Genomic DNA, 20094 nt, shown 5'->3' with positions numbered 1-20094 from the left:
TATGAGGGGGGCTGCATTATGCCCTATGAGGGGGCGACAGTATATTCTATGGGGGGCTGTATTATACCTTATGAGGGGGTTGCATTATACTCTGAGGGGGCTACATTATATTCTGTGTGGAGGGGCTGCATTATACCCTATGAGGGGGGCTGCACTATATTCTATGAGGGGCTGCATTATATTCTGTGAGGGGGGCTACATTATATTCCACGAGGGGGGCTACACTATATTCCATGTGGGGGTGCATTATATTCCATGAATCAAAGAATGGTAGAGTTGGAAGGGACCTCCTGGGTCATCTGTTCCTACATATTATCTATAGTCATTAGACAGAGTGATCTATTTCAAGTGTTTATTTCTGTTAATGTTGATGATTATGGCTTACAGCAAATGAAAACCCAAAAGTCATTATCTCAGTAAATTAGAATACTTTATAACACCAGCTTGAAAAATGATTTTAAAATCCAAAATGTTGGCCTACTGAAATGTATGTTCAGTAAATGCACTCAATACTTGGTCGGGGCTCCTTTTGCAATCAATTACTGCATCAATGCGGCGTGGCATGGAGGCGATCAACCTGTGGCACTGCTGAGGTGTTATGGAAGCCCAGGTTGCATTGATAGCAGCCTTCACCTCATCTGTATTGTTGGTTCTGGTTTCTCTCATCTTCCTTTTAACAATACCCCATAGATTCTCTATGGGGTTAAGGTCAGGTGAGTTTTCTGGCCAATCAAGCACAGTTATACTGTTGTTTTTAAACCAGGTATTGGTACTGGAGGAGGTGGCGGGGACCCTCAACTGCCTTCTTCCTCCTATATATGTTGGGCACTTGTGTTGTCCCATGTGGTGCCCTTATAGTTTGGCTATATATGTATACATGGTGCTGCTATCTATTACCATTTGATTAATGTGTCTGTATGTTTGATATTGCACTACTGTTTTACTATTGTGCATGTACTGTAATATGCAACATGTATGTGATTAGTTCAGGGATAGGAAAAGTTAACTAAGGGGCTGGATTAGCAGCCTCAAAGAAGCAGGAAGTCCTACTTCTGCAGAGAGCCTGGGCAGGATTGCCCATGGCAAGACGTTTGTCCCTGTCTGGGACAGAAGGGAATGTGTGTGTCCCTGTTTGGGATAAAAAGGACCCCTGGCTGGAGAAAGGATTGCAACAGGACTGTCGGGTAATAAGAACGGGCACAAGGACTGTGAAAGTGCCCTCCAAGAGACTGTTAGCTCCCAGGAGCCATTTGGGAGCTGATGCTTCTGCTGCTGCAGCCTTTGCTGTGAAATAGGGACAGTTCTCTTACTTATCTTCGTTAAACAAGTTGCCACTGTTGGGCCCTAAAGAGTGCGAAGTGTGGTGCATCTGTTCCAGCATGGAGAGCAGCCGTGTGACAGAGGTAACCAACTGTGACCTAGGCCTGGGATTAGAACTATCTTTTCATGTGCAAGGGGCTGGTGTGATCACTGACTGTGATCTAGTGAACCCGCCGCCCATGACGACCACCCCCGTGCCACCTTGTTACAGTACTTTTGACAGTGTGGACAGGTGCCAAGTCCTGCTGGAGAGTCAAATTTCCACATCCAAAAGCTTGTTGGCAGAGGGAAGCATTAGGTGCTCTAAAATTTCCTGGTAGACGGCTGCGCTGACTATAGTCTTGATAAAACACAGTGCACCTACACCAGCAGATGACATAGCTCCCCAGACCATTACTAATTGTGGAAATTTCACACTAGACCTCAAGCAGCTTGGATTGTGTGCCTTTCCACTCTTCCTCCAGACTCTGCAACCTTGATTTCCAAATGAAATGCAAAATTTACTTTAATTTGAAAACAACACCTTGGACCACTGAGCAACAGTCCAGTTCTTTTTCTCCTAGGTCAGACACTTCTGGGGCTGTCTTTTGGTCATGAGTGGCTTGACACAAGGAATGCGACACTTGTAGCCCATGTCCTGGATATGTCTGTGTGTGGTGGCTCTTGAAGCAATGACTCCAGCAGCAGTCCACTTCTTGTGAATCTCCCCCAAATTTTTTTCTTAATTCTTTCAAGGTTGCGGTTATCCCGGTTGCTTGTGCACCTTTTTCTACCACACTTTATCCTTCCACTCAACTTTCCATTAATATGCTTGGATACAGCACTCTGAACAGCCAGCTTCTTTAGCAATGACCTTTTGTGGCTTACCCTCCTTGTGGAGTGTGTCAATGACTGTCTTCTGGACATATGTCAAGTCAGCAGTCTTCCCCATGATTGTGGAGCCTACTGAAACAGGTTAAGGGACCTTTTTAAACACTTAGGAAGCCTTTGCAAGTGTTTTTTGTTAATTATTCTAATTTACTAAGATAATGACTTTTGAGCTTTCATTGGCTGTAAGCCATAATCATCAACATTATCAGAAATAAACACTTGAAATAGATCACTCTGTTTGTAACATACTCTGTATAATATATGAGTTTCACTTTTTGTATCGAAGAACGGAAATAAATTAACCTTTTGATGATATTCTAATTTTGTGAGAAGCAACTGTCTATACCATCAAGAGTCCATACATTCTAGGCTCAACCACACACACAGAAATATACAGACGGACAAAATCAGACTGAGACACACACACGTCCATTCACATCATTGGGCTGTCTGTGTCATGCAGGAAATGCCCTCCAGAGAGAGACGCTCTTTATAACCACTTATACTCTGACCAAGAGATGAGGATTCTGAATACAGGACTCTTTATATTAATTATGACATAAAAATGTTTAATAAAATAGGTTTTACAAACTGGACAGTCAGTAAGAACATTTTTATAGGATCATCTTCTTAAATGTAATTTTTAGCAAAAAGTTCCTATATACTTCATACTAAAGTCTATTTTAACCCATAAAAAAGTTACATTTTAATTATTAAGCACCATTCTGGTATTAAAAAATTCCTATGACAACACTTCCTGTTGCAGTGTGCAAGCCTGGCTGGGACATCAGACGGCCAGAGCTTACTGCGTCTGCGCAGGACACCAGTACACAGGCGCCGGTTTTGAAACGATAACAGCGCTGAGGGGGTGGCGCCGAAAGCGCAGGAAGATGTGAGTGACGGCAGAGGAGCTGGCCAAGCTGGGGAGTGAGGACCCGCCTACCTGGCTAGAGACAGGAATTGTGGCTAAGTATAAAAACGCTTTATTTGGGGTATGCTTGAACCTAAAACTAAAAGAGCCACCTTGTTAGAATGCAGCATTACTCTTTTAGTTTATAACGGCTGGAGGGGGTGACAGTGGCCCTTTAAGGAGGTACCCTGATACTAATTACATTTTATAGATATGATTATTTTTAGTTAGTAAATGCATCATGAACATCCAAAGAATGAAGCCTGCAGGGAGCTCCCATGCTGCTATTTTATGGCTATTACAAGGATTTTAACACCTTCACCCCAGATCGAATTTCCATTTTTTCGCTTTTGTTTTTCCCTCCCCTTCTTCCAAGAGCCATAACTTTATTTTTCCATCCACATAGCCGTATTAGCTTTTTGTTTTTTTGCGGGATGAACTGTGTTTGGAATGGCACCTTTCATTCTACTGGAAAACGGGAAAAAAATTCCAATTTGTTGAAATTGCAAAAAAAAAATGCATTTCCACAATTGTATTTTTTTAAATTAATTTACCATTTTCACTATATGGTAAAACTGACCTGGCACTAAGACGTATAGTTCTATTTTATTTAAGTGGTGAAAAAAAATCAGAAATTTGTAAAAAAAAATTATTTTGCTTTTGTAATCATTTTCCGAGACATATAACATTTTCATTTTTCGGGATCTACAGCTGTGTGAGAGCTTATTTTTGGTGCCCTGAGCAGATGTTTTTACTGATACCATTTTGGGGTAGATGCGATGTTTTGATTGTCCCTTATATTGCATTTTATTGCAATGTTTTGGCTGTCAAAAAAAAAGTAATCTGGCTTTTCAATTTTTTTTTCTCTATGTCGTTTACCAGCTGGATTAATTTATTTTATATTTTGATAGATCAGACTTTGCCAATCACAGCGATACCAAATATGTGCATTTTTTAAATTGTTTTATTTTTAATGTGACAAAAGGGGGGATTTGAAATTTTGTGGGTTTTATTTTTCCATTTTAAGAACTTTTTTTTCTATTTTTTTGCTGGATTTAATAGTCCCCTTAGGAGACTTGAATCTGCATTCGTCCAATCGCTTGTGCTATACAGTATATTGCAGGGCATGAGCACTAATATGTATAGTGAAAATCACAATCTCTTGTGAACGCCAGCCACCGGCCAACAGTCACAGGAGAATCATAAAGATGGGGGCTGGAACAAAGCGCAGCTGGGTGGAGGCCCCCCATGACTGCTTTGAGCCGGGCGGTCTTTTTAACCCCTTCACCCCCAAGGGTGGTTTGCACGTTAATGACCGGGCCAATTTTTACAATTCTGACCACTGTCCCTTTAGGAGGTTATAACTCTGGAACGCTTTAAGGCATCTTGGCGATTCTGACATTGTTTTCTCGTGACATATTGTACTTCATGATAGTGGTAAAATTTCTTTGATATTACCTGCGTTTATTTGCAAAAAAAATGGAAATTTGGCGAAAATTTTGAAAATTTTGCAATTTTCCAACTTTGAATTTTTATGCCCTTAAATCACAGAGATATGTCACACAAAATACTTAATAAGTAACATTTCCCACATGTCTACTTTACATCAGCACAATTTTGGAACCAAAAATTTTTTTTGTTAGGGAGTTATAAGGGTTAAAAGTTGACCAGCAATTTCTCATTTTTACAACACCATTTTTTTTTTAGGGACCACATCTCATTTGAAGTCATTTTGAGGGGTCTATATGATAGAAAATACCCAAGTGTGACACCATTCTAAAAACTGCACCCCTCAAGGTGCTCAAAACCATATTCAAGAAGTTTATTAACCCTTCTGGTGCTTCACAGGAATTTTTGGAATGTTTAAATAAAAATGAACATTTAACTTTTTTTCACAAAAAATTTACTTCAGCTCCAATTTGTTTTATTTTACCAAGGGTAAGAGAAGAAATTGGACCCCAAAAGTTGTTGTACAATTTGTCCTGAGTACGCTGATACCCCATATGTGGGGATAAACCACTGTTTGGGCGCATGGGAGACCTCGGAAAGGAAGGAGCGCCGTTTGACTTTTCAATGCAAAATTGACAGGAATTGAGATGGGACGTCATGTTGCGTTTGGAGAGCCACTGATGTGCCTAAACATTGAAACCCCCCCACAAGTGACACCATTTTGGAAAGTAGACCCCCTAAGGAACTTATCTAGAGGTGTGGTGAGCACTTTGACCCACCAAGTGCTTCACAGAAGTTTATAATGCAGAACCGTAAAAATAAAAAATCATATTTTTTCACAAAAATTATCTTTTCACCCCCAATTTTTTTTTTTCCAAGTGTAAGAGAAGAAATTGGACCCCAAAAGTTGTACAATTTTTCCTGAGTACGCTCATACCCCATATGTGGGGGTAAACCACTGTTTGGGCGCATGGGAGAGCTCGGAAAGGAAGTAGCACCGTTTGACTTTTCAATGCAAAATTGACAGGAATTGAGATGGGACGCCATGTTGCGTTTGGAGAGCCACTGATGTGCCTAAACATTGAAACCCCCCACAAGTGACACCATTTTGGAAAGTAGACCCCCTAAGGAACTTATCTAGAGGTGTGGTGAGCACTTTGACCCACCAAGTGCTTCACAGAAGTTTATAATGCAGAACCGTAAAAATAAAAAATCATATTTTTCACAAAAATTATATTTTCACCCCCAATTTTTTATTTTCCCAAGTGTAAGAGAAGAAATTGGACCCCAAAAGTTGTTGTACAATTTGTCCTGAGTACGCTGATACCCCATATGTGGGGGTAAACCACTGTTTGGGCGCATGGGAGAGCTCGGAAAGGAAGTAGCACCGTTTGACTTTTCAATGCAAAATTGACAGGAATTGAGATGGGACGCCATGTTGCGTTTGGAGAGCCACTGATGTGCCTAAACATTGAAACCCCCCACAAGTGACACCATTTTGGAAAGTAGACCCCCTAAGGAACTTATCTAGATGTGTTTTGAGCGCTTTGACCCACCAAGGGCTTCACAGAAGTTAATAATGCAGAGCCGTAAAAATAAAACAAAAATTTTTTCCCACAAAAATTATTTTTTTAGCCCCCAGTTTTGTATTTTCCCGAGGGTAGCAGGAGAAATTGGACCCCAAAATTTGTTGTCCAAGTTGTCCTGAGTGCGATGATACACCATATGTGGGGAGAACCACTGTTTGGGCGCATGGGAGGGCTCGGAAAGGAAGGAGCGCCATTTGGAATGCAGACTTAGATGGAATGGTCTGCAGGCGTCACATTGCGTTTGCAGAGCCCCTAATGTACCTAAACAGTAGAAACCCCCCACAAGTGACACCATGTTGGAAAGTAGACCCCCTAAGGAACTTATCTAGATGTGTGGTGAGCACTTTGACCCACCAAGGGCTTCACAGAAGTTTATAATGCAGAGCCATAAAAATAAAAATAAAAATTTTTCCCACAAAAATTATTTTTTAGCCCCCAGTTTTGTATTTTCCCGAGGGTAACAGAAGAAATTGGACCCCAAAAGTTGTTGTCCAATTTGTCCTGAGTGCGCTGATACCCCATATGTGAGGGGGAACCACCGTTTGGACGCATGGAAGGGCTCGGAAGTGAAGGAGCGCCATTTGGAATGCAGACTTAGATGGAATGGTCTGCAGGCGTCACATTGCGTTTGCAGAGCCCCTAATGTACCTAAACAGTAGAAACCCCCCACAAGTGACACCATGTTGGAAAGTAGACCGCCTAAGGAACTTATCTAGATGTGTGGTGAGCGCTTTGACCCACCAAGGGCTTCACAGAAGTTTATAATGCAGAGCCGTAAAAATAAAACTAAAAATTTTTCCCACATAAAATATTTTTCAGCCCCCGGTTTTGAATTTTCCCGAGGGTAACAGGAGAAATTGGACCCCAAAAGTTGTTGTCCAATTTGTCCTGAGTGCGCTGATACCCCATATGTGGGGGGAACCACCGTTTGGATGCATGGGAGGGCTCGGAAGGGAAGGAGCGCCATTTGGAATGCAGACTTAGATGGAATGGTCTGCAGGCGTCACATTGCGTTTGCAGAGCCCCTAATGTACCTAAACAGTAGAAGCCCCACACAAGTGACCCCATTTTGGAAACTAGACCCCCCAAGGAACTTATCTAGATGTGTTGTAAGAACTTTGAACCCCCAAGTGTTTCACTACAGTTTATAATGCAGAGCCGTGAAAATAAAAAATCTTTGTTTTTCCCACAAAAATTATTTTTTAGCCCCCAGTTTTGTATTTTCCCAGGGGTAACAGGAGAAATTGGACCCCAAAGGTTGTTGTCCTATTTGTCCTGAGTACGATGATACCCCATATGTTGGGGTAAACCCCTGTTTGGGCACACGGGAGAGCTCGGAAGGGAAGGAGCACTGTTTTACTTTTTCAACGCAGAATTGGCTGGAATTGAGATCGGACGCCATGTCGCGTTTGGAGAGCCCCAGATGTGCCGAAACAGTGGAAACCCCCCAATTATAACTGAAACCCTAATCCAAACACACCCCTAAATCCCAACAGTAACCCTAACCACACCTCTAACCCTGACACACCCCTAACCCTAATCCCAACCCTATTCCCAACCGTAAATGTAATCCAAACCCTAACCGTAACTTTAGCCCCAACCCTAACCCTAACTTTAGCCCCAACCCTAACTGTAGCCTTAACCCTAGTCCCAACCCTAGCCCCAACCCTAGCCCTAATGGGAAAATGGAAATAAATACTTTTTTTTTATTTTTCCCTAACTAAGGGGGTGATGAAGGGGTGTTTGATTTACTTTTATAGCGGGTTTTTTAGCGGATTTTTATGATTGGCAGCCGTCACACACTGAAAGACGCTTTTTATTGCAAAAAATATTTTTTGCGTTACCACATTTTGAGAGCTATAAATTTTCCATATTTTGGTCCACAGAGTCATGTGAGGTCTTGTTTTTTGCGGGACGAGTTGACGTTTTTATTGGTAACATTTTTGGGCATGTCACATTTTTTGATCGCTTTTTATTCCGATTTTTGTGAGGCAGAATGACCAAAAACCAGCTATTCATGAATTTCTTTTGAGGGAGGCGTTTATACCGTTCCGCGTTTGATAAAATTGATAAAGCAGTTTTATTCTTCGGGTCAGTACGATTACAGCGATACCTCATTTATCTCATTTTTTTATGTTTTGGCGCTTTTATACGATAAAAACTATTTTATGGAAAAAATAATTATTTTTGCATCGCTTTATTCTCAGGACTATAACTTTTTTATTTTTTTGCTGATCATGCTGTATGGTGGCTCGTTATTTGCGGGACAAGATGACGCTTTCAGCGGTACCATGGTTATTTATATCTGTCTTTTTGATCGCGTGTTATTCCACTTTTTGTTCGGCGGTATGATAATAAAGCGTTGTTTTTTGCCTCGTTTTTTGTTTTTTTTTCTTACGGTGTTTACTGAAGGGGTTAACTAGTGGGCCAGTTTTATAGGTAGGGTCGTTACGGACGCGGCGATACTAAATATGTGCACTTTTATTGGTTTTTTTATATATTTAGATAAAGAAATGTATTTATGGGAATAATATATTTTTTTTTTTCATTATTTTGGAATATTTTTTTATTTTTTTTTTACACATTTGGAAATTTTTTTTTTTACTTTTTTACTTTGCCCCAGGGGGGGACAATACAGATCGGTGATCTGCCAGTTTGCATAGCACTCTGACAGATCACCGATCTGAGAGAAGTGCAGGCTGCTTCACAGTGCCTGCTCTGAGCAGGCTTCTGTGAAGCCACCTCCCTCCCTGCAGGACCCGGATCCGCGGCCATCTTGGATCCGGGTCTGGACCAGGCAGGGAGGGAGGTAAGACCCTCGCAGCAACGCGATCACATCGCGTTGCTCCGGGGGTCTCAGGGAAGCCCGCAGGGAGCCCCCTCCCTGCGCGATGCTTCCCTGCACCGCTGGCACATCGCGATCATGTTTGATCACGGTGTGCCAGGGGTTAATGTGCCGGGGGCGGTCCGTGACCGCTCCTGGCACATAGTGCCGGATGTCAGCTGCGATATGCAGCCGACACCCGGCCGCGATCGGCCGCGCTCCCCCCGTGAGCGCGGCCGATCGCATATGACGTACTATCCCGTCGGTGGTCATACGGGCCCACCCCACCTCGACGGGATAGTACGTCAAATGTCGGGAAGGGGTTAAATAATGCTGCGGCTGGGGATAGGAGGATGGCAAGTGGGGGGAGGAGTTAGGAAGGGGGGAGGTAGTAGGGAAAGTGCGGGAAAACCGCCATTTCCTACCTTAATTCAGGAAGAAGAAGATGTGCAGGATGGCGTCGGCTGAATCCATGATGTCACAGCTTCGAGTGATGGCCAGGTCCAGGAGAGGGGGCTGGCTTGAGGCCCAGCTGGCCTCCATCATCGGTGCTGCAGGAGGATCCGGGCAGAGCTCACGGGGCAGGAGGACCAGGCCCCCAGAGAGACTGTCTCCCGAAGTCCCGGCGCGTGGCAGGCGCAGGCTCCGGAGCCCCTCCAGGGACCCTGCGGGCGGTGAGTCCGGCGGCACTGCCCCCTCCGGTCGCTCCCGCTCCGGCAGGAATCCAAATACCCGGCCTGCAGGCGCCGGGCGTCGGGCCCAGGACACCACCGCTGCTGCCGGGAGCGCCGGACCGGAAGTGCGGCCTGCGCAATCCAGGCAGAGCGCAGCCGCAGCTTCCCCCGCTCCTGTCAGGTCCCCGCTCCAACGGCTTCTCCTGTTGTACCGGTGTCCAGAGGGAGAGCGGCCGCCGTTCCCCCTGCTCCCAGCAGATCCACAGCGCTCAGGGGGCGCGCAGCGGCAGGAAGAGGCAGAGCAGCGCTGCCAGGAAGAACAGCACAGCCAGGAAGAGCTGCACAGCCAGGAGGAGCAGCACGGCCAGGAGGAGCAGCACAGCTAGGAGGAGCAGCACGGCTAGGAGGAGCAGCAGCAGCCGGGAATCCGGACCCTTTACCTGCTGGGATGACCACGAGGAGTACACAGGCGGCGGACGGTCAGCGGTCGGGAGATCTTCTACGTCCCGCTTGTACGGAACGGCGCAGCGGAGGGAGAGATGCAGGCAGCAGTGTCGAGCTGCCTGACCGGGAGCGAAGAATGTTACACGACCGGGCGGGCCCGCCCGGGTTGGAACGCGGGGATCGGTCAAGGTCGCCCAGGAGGTCTCCGGAACACAGAGCAGCGTTTACCCGTTACCCATCGGATGGTGGGGTGGCGGGGGACACCGACCACAGACGGAGGAGTGGGTCGGTACAGCAGCTACAGCACGCTCGGGTCCCCCCTGGTGACGAGGAGGCCAGGGGCACGGGCCTGGGGCAGAGAGGCTTAGCGGTGCAGCAGTTCCAACACGCTCGGGTCCCCCCTGGTGACGAGGAGGCCAGGGGCGCGGGCCTAGGGCATCGATGCGGCGACGAGGTGGCGGAGTCCAGCGGTGGTCGTCAAGTGAGGTCGGAGCGACAGGGATCCGGAGGTCCGGCTGGCGGGGACACAGCACCCGCGCAGCGTTGTGAGTCTGAGTCTATGTCTGGTTTGTCGCCCGCAGGGGCCGGGTTGCAGGAAACTAGGAGGGGTCGGGTGGCGGTGTGTGAGGACCGGCAGAGGAGTGGGCCGATTGTGGCAGAGGTGCCAGGTATGCAGGATATGTCGCAAATTTTGCGTAGATTAGAGGGAGGGTCGGCAACTGGGGTTGCCGCATCGCCGGTTGAGGCGTGGTTGTCTGGGCGAGGGGTGGAACCCCCGGCGGGGTGTGGGTTGTTAAGCCCTGGTCGGGTATTGGAGGTTGCATCGTTGTCGGGGTCGTAACGACAAATACCCTTCCTTCACCAGTCATTCCAAATTAAACTATAAGCATGTGGTACCGGGTAAGAATGAGTCAGGCAGGTAGCTGGTTCAATCTTAGTGCATGCTCGTGGATCCACACACATGTGTGTAACCGTCACAGCAACTGAACTTTATTTTAGAATACACAATACTAAAAAGGAATGCAATAGGCGGGGTTTCAGCAGCATACGTCCAGTGCTCAATCTCCTCCTGATTCGCTGGACGTCTTCTGGTGGATTCCTCCTCTTCTTTACTTCTCTAACTTTCGATTTCCAAAGTAATGAATCTTAACCCTTCGGTCACTAAACTGAAACGAAACTGAACACTGGCGGCCATCTTTAAATACAATTACATTTGCATTAGCAAGGAATTAGGAAAAACTTATTGTTTCACAGTATAAGAGTATAAAAGTACAAAAGTATATAAGAAAGTATATTTTCACCTTGACATCGTCAGGTGTATCGGTTTCGGTTCAGACAGAGAAGGAAAAAGGCGATACGGTCAAATTAGATGACAGAGCGAAAGGGGAAGTTTATGTGTGCTTTGAAGGGCCGTTGGGAGCGCATTTAAAAAAGGAGGTGAAGGAGAAGATTTGGAGAGACGAGTACGTGGAAATTTTTTCCCTGCTTCCATTGGAGAAGTTTAACTTGGATAAAGGGAAAAAAGACGATAGCAAAAAAGGAGGAAGAAAAGCGGAGGTGGCGGCTAATTCCGCAGACATTTGTAAACTGGTTGCAGGCATTTGCAATATTGGCGAGCGTAGTGGGGGAGAAGGCGCCTGAGAATTGCTCGGGTTTGTTTTGCTATTTAGACTCGATTGGGGAGGCGCATCGTACATATGGCGGTCAGACGTGGCTGCGGTATGATGAGCAGTTCAGGCAGCGAAAGGCGGTAAGGCCGGAAATTAGGTGGGACCAGAAGGATATAGGCCTTTGGCTGAAGGTTATGGCCCCAGCTAGACATGGGCAGTCCTTTCATGGGTCCGGGGGTGGTGGCAGCCAGCAGGCGGGATACGGAAGCAGTAGTCAGGGTGCACAGGGAGCAAAGGAGAAGTCTGGAACCTGCTGGCAGTTTAACGACGGTCAGTGCAAATACGGTAACACCTGTAAATTTAAGCATGTGTGTTCCCACTGTAATGGAAGTTCACACGGGGCTTCAAAGTGTTTCAGGAAGGGAAAAGGAAAGCCAGCTTTGGGTGCCGGTCAAGGGGGAGAGCCCGGTGAGGCTTCACGAGATGGCCCCCTTTCTAAATAGGTACCCCGATCAGGTGAAGGCGGGTATTATTTTTAATGGCTTTGCGGATGGTTTTAGGATTCCTCCACCGAGTCACGAGGTTCCTTTTTCGATTAAGAATTTGCGGTCGGCAATGTTGCATGCCGAGGTTGTTGATGTTAAACTCAAGAAAGAAGTGGAGTTGGGAAGGATGTCGGGGCCTTTTTTGAACCCGCCGACTGAGGGTATGGTGGTTTCCCCTTTGGGGGTGGTGCATAAGAAAGAGCCGAATAAATTTCGGTTGATTCAACATTTGTCGTATCCAAAGGGTCGGTCCGTAAATGATGGCATCGCCCAAGAGCTGTGCTCTGTTGAGTATACGTCATTCGATGCAGCGGTGCAGTGGGTGAGAAGGCATGGCCCGGGGGCGCTGTTGGCAAAGACGGATATTGAATCGGCCTTCCGTTTGCTTCCGGTGCATCCGGACAGCGTTCCGTTGTTAGGTTGTTTTTTGGAATGGTGGTTACTATTTGGATAGATGTTTGCCAATGGGCTGCGCCATTTCTTGTTCCTTGTTTGAGACGTTTAGTACTTTTCTGGAGTGGGTGGTTAGGGACGTGGCGGGAGTTCAGTCGGTTATCCATTATTTGGATGATTTTTTGTTTATCGGGCCGCCTGATTCCGCAGTATGCCGTAATACGTTAACGGCTATGTTTTGGGTCGCTGAGCTTTTTGGAGTTCCATTAGCGGCGGATAAGACGGAAGGTCCCACTACGGTGTTGAGTTTTTTGGGAATTTTAATTGACTCCGAGAGAATGGAGTGTTGGTTGCCGGAGGATAAGCTGGCCCTGCTGCAGCAGGAGGTTGATAGAGCTAGAAGGAGGCGGAAGCTGACTTTGAAAGAGTTGCAGTCTCTTTTGGGTAGATTGAATTTTGCATGTCGGATCATACCCATGGGCAGGATATTTTGTCGCAGGTTGTCGGTCGCGACGGCAGGTGTGAAAGAGCCGCACCATTTTATTCGCCTGAGCAAGGAACACAAAGACGACTTGCTAGTGTGGCAACGTTTCTTGTGCAATTACAACGGACGGTCGTTGATTCAGCAGGAGGTCCTAACAAACTTTGATGGCGAGATATATACGGATGCAGCCGGTTCGGCTGGTTACGGGGCCTATTGCGGTGGTCGTTGGTGTGCCGGACGGTGGCCGGGCCAGTGGAGGGAGTTGGGCCTTACAAAAAACCTGGTTTTGTTGGAATTGTTTCCTATCGTGGTGGCAGTTTTCATTTGGAGGGAAATGTTTGTTAACAGGAGGATTCGTTTTCATTGCGACAACATGAGCGTCGTGTCTGTGATGAACAGTTTATCGGCCTCATCCCCCCCGGTGATTAAGTTGGTGAGGGAGTTGGTTTTCCGATGCTTGGAGCTGAACGCTTGTATTTCGGCGGTGCATGTGCCGGATGTGCAGAACTCAATAGCTGATGCATTGTCTCGTTTCCAGTGGGACCGTTTTCGGGAATTGGCGCCGGACGCGGAGATCTCGAGAGAGGAATGCCCTTTGCATCTTTGGAGCGTGATTATGGACGAGCGGGCCGGTTGATTTGGGAGTCTGTTACGAGCCAAACCTGGGCATCATACGAAGCCTCCTGGCGGGTATGGCAAAGTTGGTTGTCGGTGTGGGGCCAGTTGGTGTCTGACGAAGAAAGGATGTTGGCGGTGTTATTCTTGATTGGTAAGGCGGCCGAGGAAGGTTGGTCGATTTCGAAGGTAAATAAATTTGTTGCTGGATTGGCTTTTGCTTTTAAGTTACAGGGGTTGGTTGACGCGACGAAACATTTTTTGGTCAGACAAGCACTTAGGGGTTTTAGGAGAGGTAATCAGATGGTTGACCGTCGCCGCCCCATTTCGTTTAGCCTTTTAGAACGGTTGGGCAGAGTCTTGGAGATTATTTGTGGTTCGAGTTTTGAGTTGGCGTTGTTTCGTCTCGCTTTTTCATTAGCATTTTTTGGGGCAATGCGCGTTGGGGAGCTGGTGTCGAGGTCTAAAGTTAGAGCAGGGGGTTTGTTGGCGGAGGATGTGGAAGTATGGACGGGGGGTATCGTTTTTTGGATTCGGCGTTCAAAGACTGACCAAATTGGGAGAGGAAAACGTGTGGTGCTGGGGAGGGTTAACGGGTCTCGGATGTGCCCTAGAGGTTGTCTGGAAGCATACTGGCAGTTATGGTCAGGCAGATCCGGCCCTTTGTTGTGTCACGCAGAAGGGTCCTTTTTGTCACGCTTTCAGTTCATTGCGGTATTAAGAAGGGGCTTGCGGGAGTTGGGCCTTTCTCCGGATTTGTTTGGGTCGCATTCTTTTCGTATCGGGGCGGCATCAGAAGCTGATAGTTTGGGTTTGGGCGTGGAGGACATTTGTAGAATTGGCAGGTGGACTTCCAATCGTTACCTAAGTTACGTCCGTCATTAATTTAGTGGTGTGGTTATGATTTTGTATTTGACCTCAGTGTTTTTTCTTCATGCATCTTGTTGCAGGTGTGTCCCCTTACTTAGCCTGGATCTTCGGACATTCGTTCGTTCATTGGGGGGCGCTGCGGGCCGAGGTCAGGCCGGACGGTAGGCAACTGGGGTTTAGTAGGCGTCAAGTTGTCATTCGGTGGTTGGGATATAGGGGGATGGTGTGGAGCAGGGCCCTTCCTGAATTTTCCAAGGCGGTTCGTTTAGATAGACAACCTGACATTTTAATTGTGCATTTGGGGGGGAACGACTTGGGCGCGCGGCCTGTCAGGGAGTTGATTAGGGACATACGGTTCGATTTGTTGAGGTTGCAGGTATCATTTCCTGGGGTGTTGATTGTGTGGTCAGATATTGTGCCTAGGAAACGGTGGAGGGGGGCTAGATCTTTGAAGGGTATTAATAGGGCTAGGGTCAAGTTGAATAGGGCAATAGCAGGTTTTGTTTCCAGAAACGGGGGGATTAGCGTTAGACATTTTGAATTGGAGTCAGGGCTTGGTAACTACTGGTTGGAGGACGGAGTTCACTTAAACGCGATTGGGATTGATTTGTGGACTTTGGCATTTCAAGAAGGAGTTGAACGGGCGTTGGTGGCGTTGGGGCACTCACGAGCCTGAGGTGGTCAGGGCTGTTCGTGTGTGGTGGGGGGGGTGGGGGTTCTTGGAGTTGACGCTGATTGGTTGGGGGAAGGAATTGGAGCATAATTGCAGGCAATTTAAAATGTGGTGGGGTTGGATCTGGCATTTTGGTATGGGCTCTGGACGGGGTTTTACCCTGGGAGCTGTTGGTGGTTTTTCTCTTCCCGGAACGGGATGTACGGTGCCCTCGAGCTGGTTTTCACGGCTGAGGGTAATATGGTGGTCGATCTTCTTTTGTGGGGTTTTGCCAGATCTTTTTAGCTCCAACAACCATCCCCTCGAATTTATACTGTTGTATTTATGTTTATGTTAATTTTGTTAATAAAAGTTGGCCGCTGTGGCCAAAATATCCAAAAGAATAATTGGTTATGTTTTTATTTAAGGAAAGGGTTGGGTCGGTGGGCAGTTTCTGGTGGTTAGGTTACATACGTAGGAAAAGACCGTACTCGGCATACGTGGTCATGACAGGCATGGAGGTCATAGGCAGATACCCCCGCTGTCATGATAATCTATCAGTGCCGCGCGACCACGTCACAGGCACGCTAATGGGAGCGTGGAACCACGTGCACCCTCCAGTGTGTGATAAATGCTATTGCCACGGATTGACAGTGGGATTTTAACAGCCACGGGCAGAGCACCCGCAGCTGTTAGCGGTACATGATGGCCCGCATCAAAGTCATGGACAAGACATATGACGTAAATGTATGTCAAAGGTCGTAAAGGGGTTAATTTTAGTAATTGAAGAACATCCATCCACAGGTATCCATCTGTATGAGAGGACCTACGAGGAGTCCATACATTCTAGGACCAGCCACACACACAGAGAGCCACACAGACTTACCACCAGTCAGTCACATGACTGCTCACATAATCGTGATTTCACCAAAGATCCTGAATCAGTCTCCACATCGGAAGCTTCACTGATAATGCTATTATCAGTAAAGCTCCTGCTGTGGACGCTGGGGGCCCTCAAGGGAGTGGGAGCCCTTGACAATTGCCCAGTCTCATCCCCCTAATGTCAGCGCTGGCTATGAGTAAGGAAGTTATGCAACAAAATGAAGGAAAACTATCTACTTTAGGGTGAAATGTGCCCAAAAGCCAAATATGATGGACTCTTTTTATGATGGACTCTTTTTGTTATAGAAGCCAAAAGAAGACCCAATACCTAGTTTAGTTCTTGAGAAATGCTGCTTTTTACTCACAGTGTAGCATGGAGTTAAAGTTTCAGTTTAGAATTAGTATTAAGAAAGCTGAGGAAAAGACTATCTTTTCAACCAGTGCTAAATCAGATGTCAATGGTTCAACTATGCCATGTACCTTAATATGATCTATGTTATCAAATTTCAAAATTGCTTCCTAGCAGATGAGAAATTTGAGGACAAGAAATTTTTTATTTGCATATTAATGTCTTATTCCATACTCTGAATACGTCTCTGGATGCTTGGCAGCCAATCAAGGAGGTTGGGTGATCGGAATTTTTTATAAGATTCTGGGAGGCTTCTGTGGTGCCTGGGAGATTTTCCAACTCTTTAGAGAAGTTTCCTCTTTTTCCACGAGTGCTAGCATGACATATTCTTCTCATACACAACTCATGTATTTTATTCACCAATTCAATGTCATTTATAACTGTACTATGCTGTTTAAGTGTATAGTAAAACAAGATCCTCATTACAATGGCATGCATAAAAAAGTGCATCCTTCAAAGAGAAAAGTAGTGAAATATACAGTGCCTTGCGAACGTATTCGGCCCACTGGAACTTTTCAACCTTTTCCCACATATCATGCTTCAAACATAAAGATACCAAATGTAAATTTTTGGTGAAGAATCAACAAGTGGAGCACAATTGTGAAGTTGAATGAAATTTTTTGGTTATTTTAAATTTTTGTGGAAATTCAAAAACTGAAAAGTGGGGCGTGCAATATTATTTGGCCCCTTTACTTTCAGTGCAGCAAACTCACTCCAGAAGTTCAATGTGGATCTCTGAATGATCCAATATTGTCCTAAATGCCTAATGATGATATATACAGTATAATCCACCTGTGTGTAATCAAGTCTCCGTATAAATGCACCTGGTCTGTGATAGTCTCAGGGTTCTGTTTGAAGCACAGAGAGCATCATGAAGACCAAGGAACTCAACAGGCAGGTCCGTGATACTGTTGTGGAGAGGTTTAAAGCTGGATTTGGATACAAAATGATTTCCAAAACTTTAAACATCCCAAGGAGCACTGTGCAAGCGATCATATTGAAATGGAAGGAGTATCATACCACTGCAAATCTACCAAGACCCGGCCGTCCCTCTATACTTTCATCTCAAACAAAGAGAAGACTAATCAGAGATACAGCCAAGAGGTCCATGATCACTCTGGATGAACTGCAGAGATTTATAGCTGAGGTGGGACAGTCTGTCCATAGGACAACAATCAGTCGTACACTGCACAAATCTGGCCTTTTAAGGAAGAGTGGCAAGAAGAAAGCCATTTCTCAAAGATATCCATAAAAAGTGTTATTTAAAGTTTGCAACAAGCCACCTGGGAGACACACCAAACATGTGGAAGAAGGTGCTCTGGTCAGATGAAACCAAAATCGAACTTTTTGGCAACAATGCCAAACGATATGTTTGGCATTAAGGCAACACAGCTCGTCACCCTGAACACACCATCCCCACTGTCAAACATGGTGGTGGCAGCATCATGGTTTGGGCCTGCTTTTCTTCAGCAGGGACAGGGAAGATGGTTAAAATTGATGGGAAAATGGATGTAGCCAAATACAGGGCCATCCTTGAAGAAAACCTGTTGTAGTCTGCAAAAGACCTGAGACTGGGACGGAGATTTGTCTTCCAACAAGACAATGATCCCAAACATAAAGCAAAAGCAAAATCTACAATGGAATGGTTCACAAATAAACGTATCCAGGTGTTAGAATGGCCAAGTCAAAGTCCAGACCTCAATCCAATCGAGAATCTGTGGAAAGAGCGGAAAACTGCTGTTCACAAACGATCTCCATCAAACCTCACTGAGCTCGAGCTGTTTGCCAAGGAATAATGGGCAAGAATTTCAGTCTCTCGATGTACAAAATTGATATAGACATACCCCAAGCGACTTGCAGCTGTAATCGCAGCAAAAGGTGGCGCAACAAATATTTAAATTTACATTTGGTATCTTTATGTTTGAAGCATGATATGTGGGAAAAGGTTGAAAAGTTCCAGGGGGCCGAATACTTCCACAAGGCACTGTAAGTGCCTGGAATGTGTTTCCCCTCTTAACCACTTCTATATCCCTTGTGCCTGATATAGAAAGGATGATGGGACTAACCAGAGATGTGGATCCGGTTCTGAAGTGTCTTATAATGGCTGCACAGGGTGCCACTAAGGTATCTTCGCCTTTTCATTTTTTGAGATATCTGTGGTTATAATTTACTTGTACATCATTACAATCTCTTTTTCAAAGAGTACTGTTTCTCTTATGCTTTATCATGTACCTTTCCACCTTGGTCACTAGGAGGTACCACACTTTGTTGCAGGTGACACAGGACAGCGACTTGGCAGTACTATATAAATCTTTGGTCTCTTGGCACTACACAGTCAGGAAGCTATGGGGTTTATTCCTGAATCCTTTCTTTGAGCACTGGGTAGGTCTGTATTCTATTTAATGGGGTTGTCTTGTCTTAAACTACAAGTCTGTAGTCAGTACACGCTGTGAAGATTTTCTGGGGCCAGGAGAGGGCAATCATGTGACTGGAGGTAAGTGATATGCATACTTCTGGCCACAATCCTTCTAGACTATTTCCAGCTTCAGACAAAACACTTGAATAGAGCAAGAATTGTGCGAGACCATGCCCATCTAGTCAGGAAGTGGCTGGGAGTATACATATTGCATACTTGCGGTAACATGACCACATGCTCCGGGCACCGGAGAATCCTCACAGCATACAGTGCATGTGATTTGAGGATTCAGAAATCTGCGGTCACAGATTGCCTGCAGACTTGTAGCTTGAGACCAGACAACTCCTTTAAACTCCTGGATCTCTGACTCTCACCGCCAGTTATAGTTTATCTACTCTGGTTCAGTCACTATCCAATCTGTTCTGCTTTCCATGTTTGAATTCTTGTTGATTGACCTTGGCGTGTATCGTGTCCATTCTTTTATCTTCTGATTTTGTGCCATGATAGCTCTCCTGGTTCTGATCAGCTACCTTGACTTCTCTTACCTCTGGTTCACTCCTCCAGCCATCAGCCCTTCCGTGGACGCAATTCAGTGGACCCCATTTTAAGACCAAATTCCTGTACAAGGATTAAAGTGCAAAGACCCAGTTTCCTATGGAATCTGCCAAATGAATTGGCTAGCACAAAGTCTGATCATGGTACCCTTTTTGAGCCTATGCCTCTGACAGACGTTACAATTACGGTAATTTTTCCCTAATTCCCACTAACAAATTATTTAATAATACTAAGAACATTTGTAGTGCAGAAAGTGAGCATAAGTCATTGGAATTAAAATCTTAATCCCTTGAATTCTCTGTAATGCATCAAATAAATGAAATAGCTTGCCTGATAACTTGCCTGATTGTTCCGTTTAGATTGGGATTTCGGCTCATTGAACAGCATACACTTGTGGTGCCGATGTGGAATGAAAGAATAATACAATAATTAAAAGCAGTTTCATACGTGGGATCAATTTATTTCTTACAGAAGAATAAAGGACTCATTATCACCAGCGTGACAAACTGACAGCCTTCAGATTGTACAGCTGGAATCATGCTGGGAACCATAAATCAATGTCGATGGCATATTGCCAAAGCAT

The 20094-nt window shown here is 45.6% G+C and overlaps 1 long non-coding RNA gene across 1 annotated transcript; it reads left to right on the top strand.

Moving 5' to 3' along the window:
- The first annotated feature begins 18581 nt into the window (after positions 1–18581).
- Positions 18582–19848, top strand: LOC143793785 (uncharacterized). The gene is made up of 2 exons (XR_013220259.1): positions 18582–18664; positions 19521–19848. It is a non-coding gene; the product is annotated as an uncharacterized LOC143793785 (long non-coding RNA).
- Positions 19849–20094: the final 246 nt, after the last annotated feature.

This window comes from Ranitomeya variabilis, chromosome 1 (genome assembly GCF_051348905.1).
Source record: "Ranitomeya variabilis isolate aRanVar5 chromosome 1, aRanVar5.hap1, whole genome shotgun sequence".
Taxonomy (NCBI): Eukaryota; Metazoa; Chordata; class Amphibia; order Anura; family Dendrobatidae; genus Ranitomeya; species Ranitomeya variabilis.
This window is presented reverse-complemented; position numbering and strand designations above follow the sequence as displayed.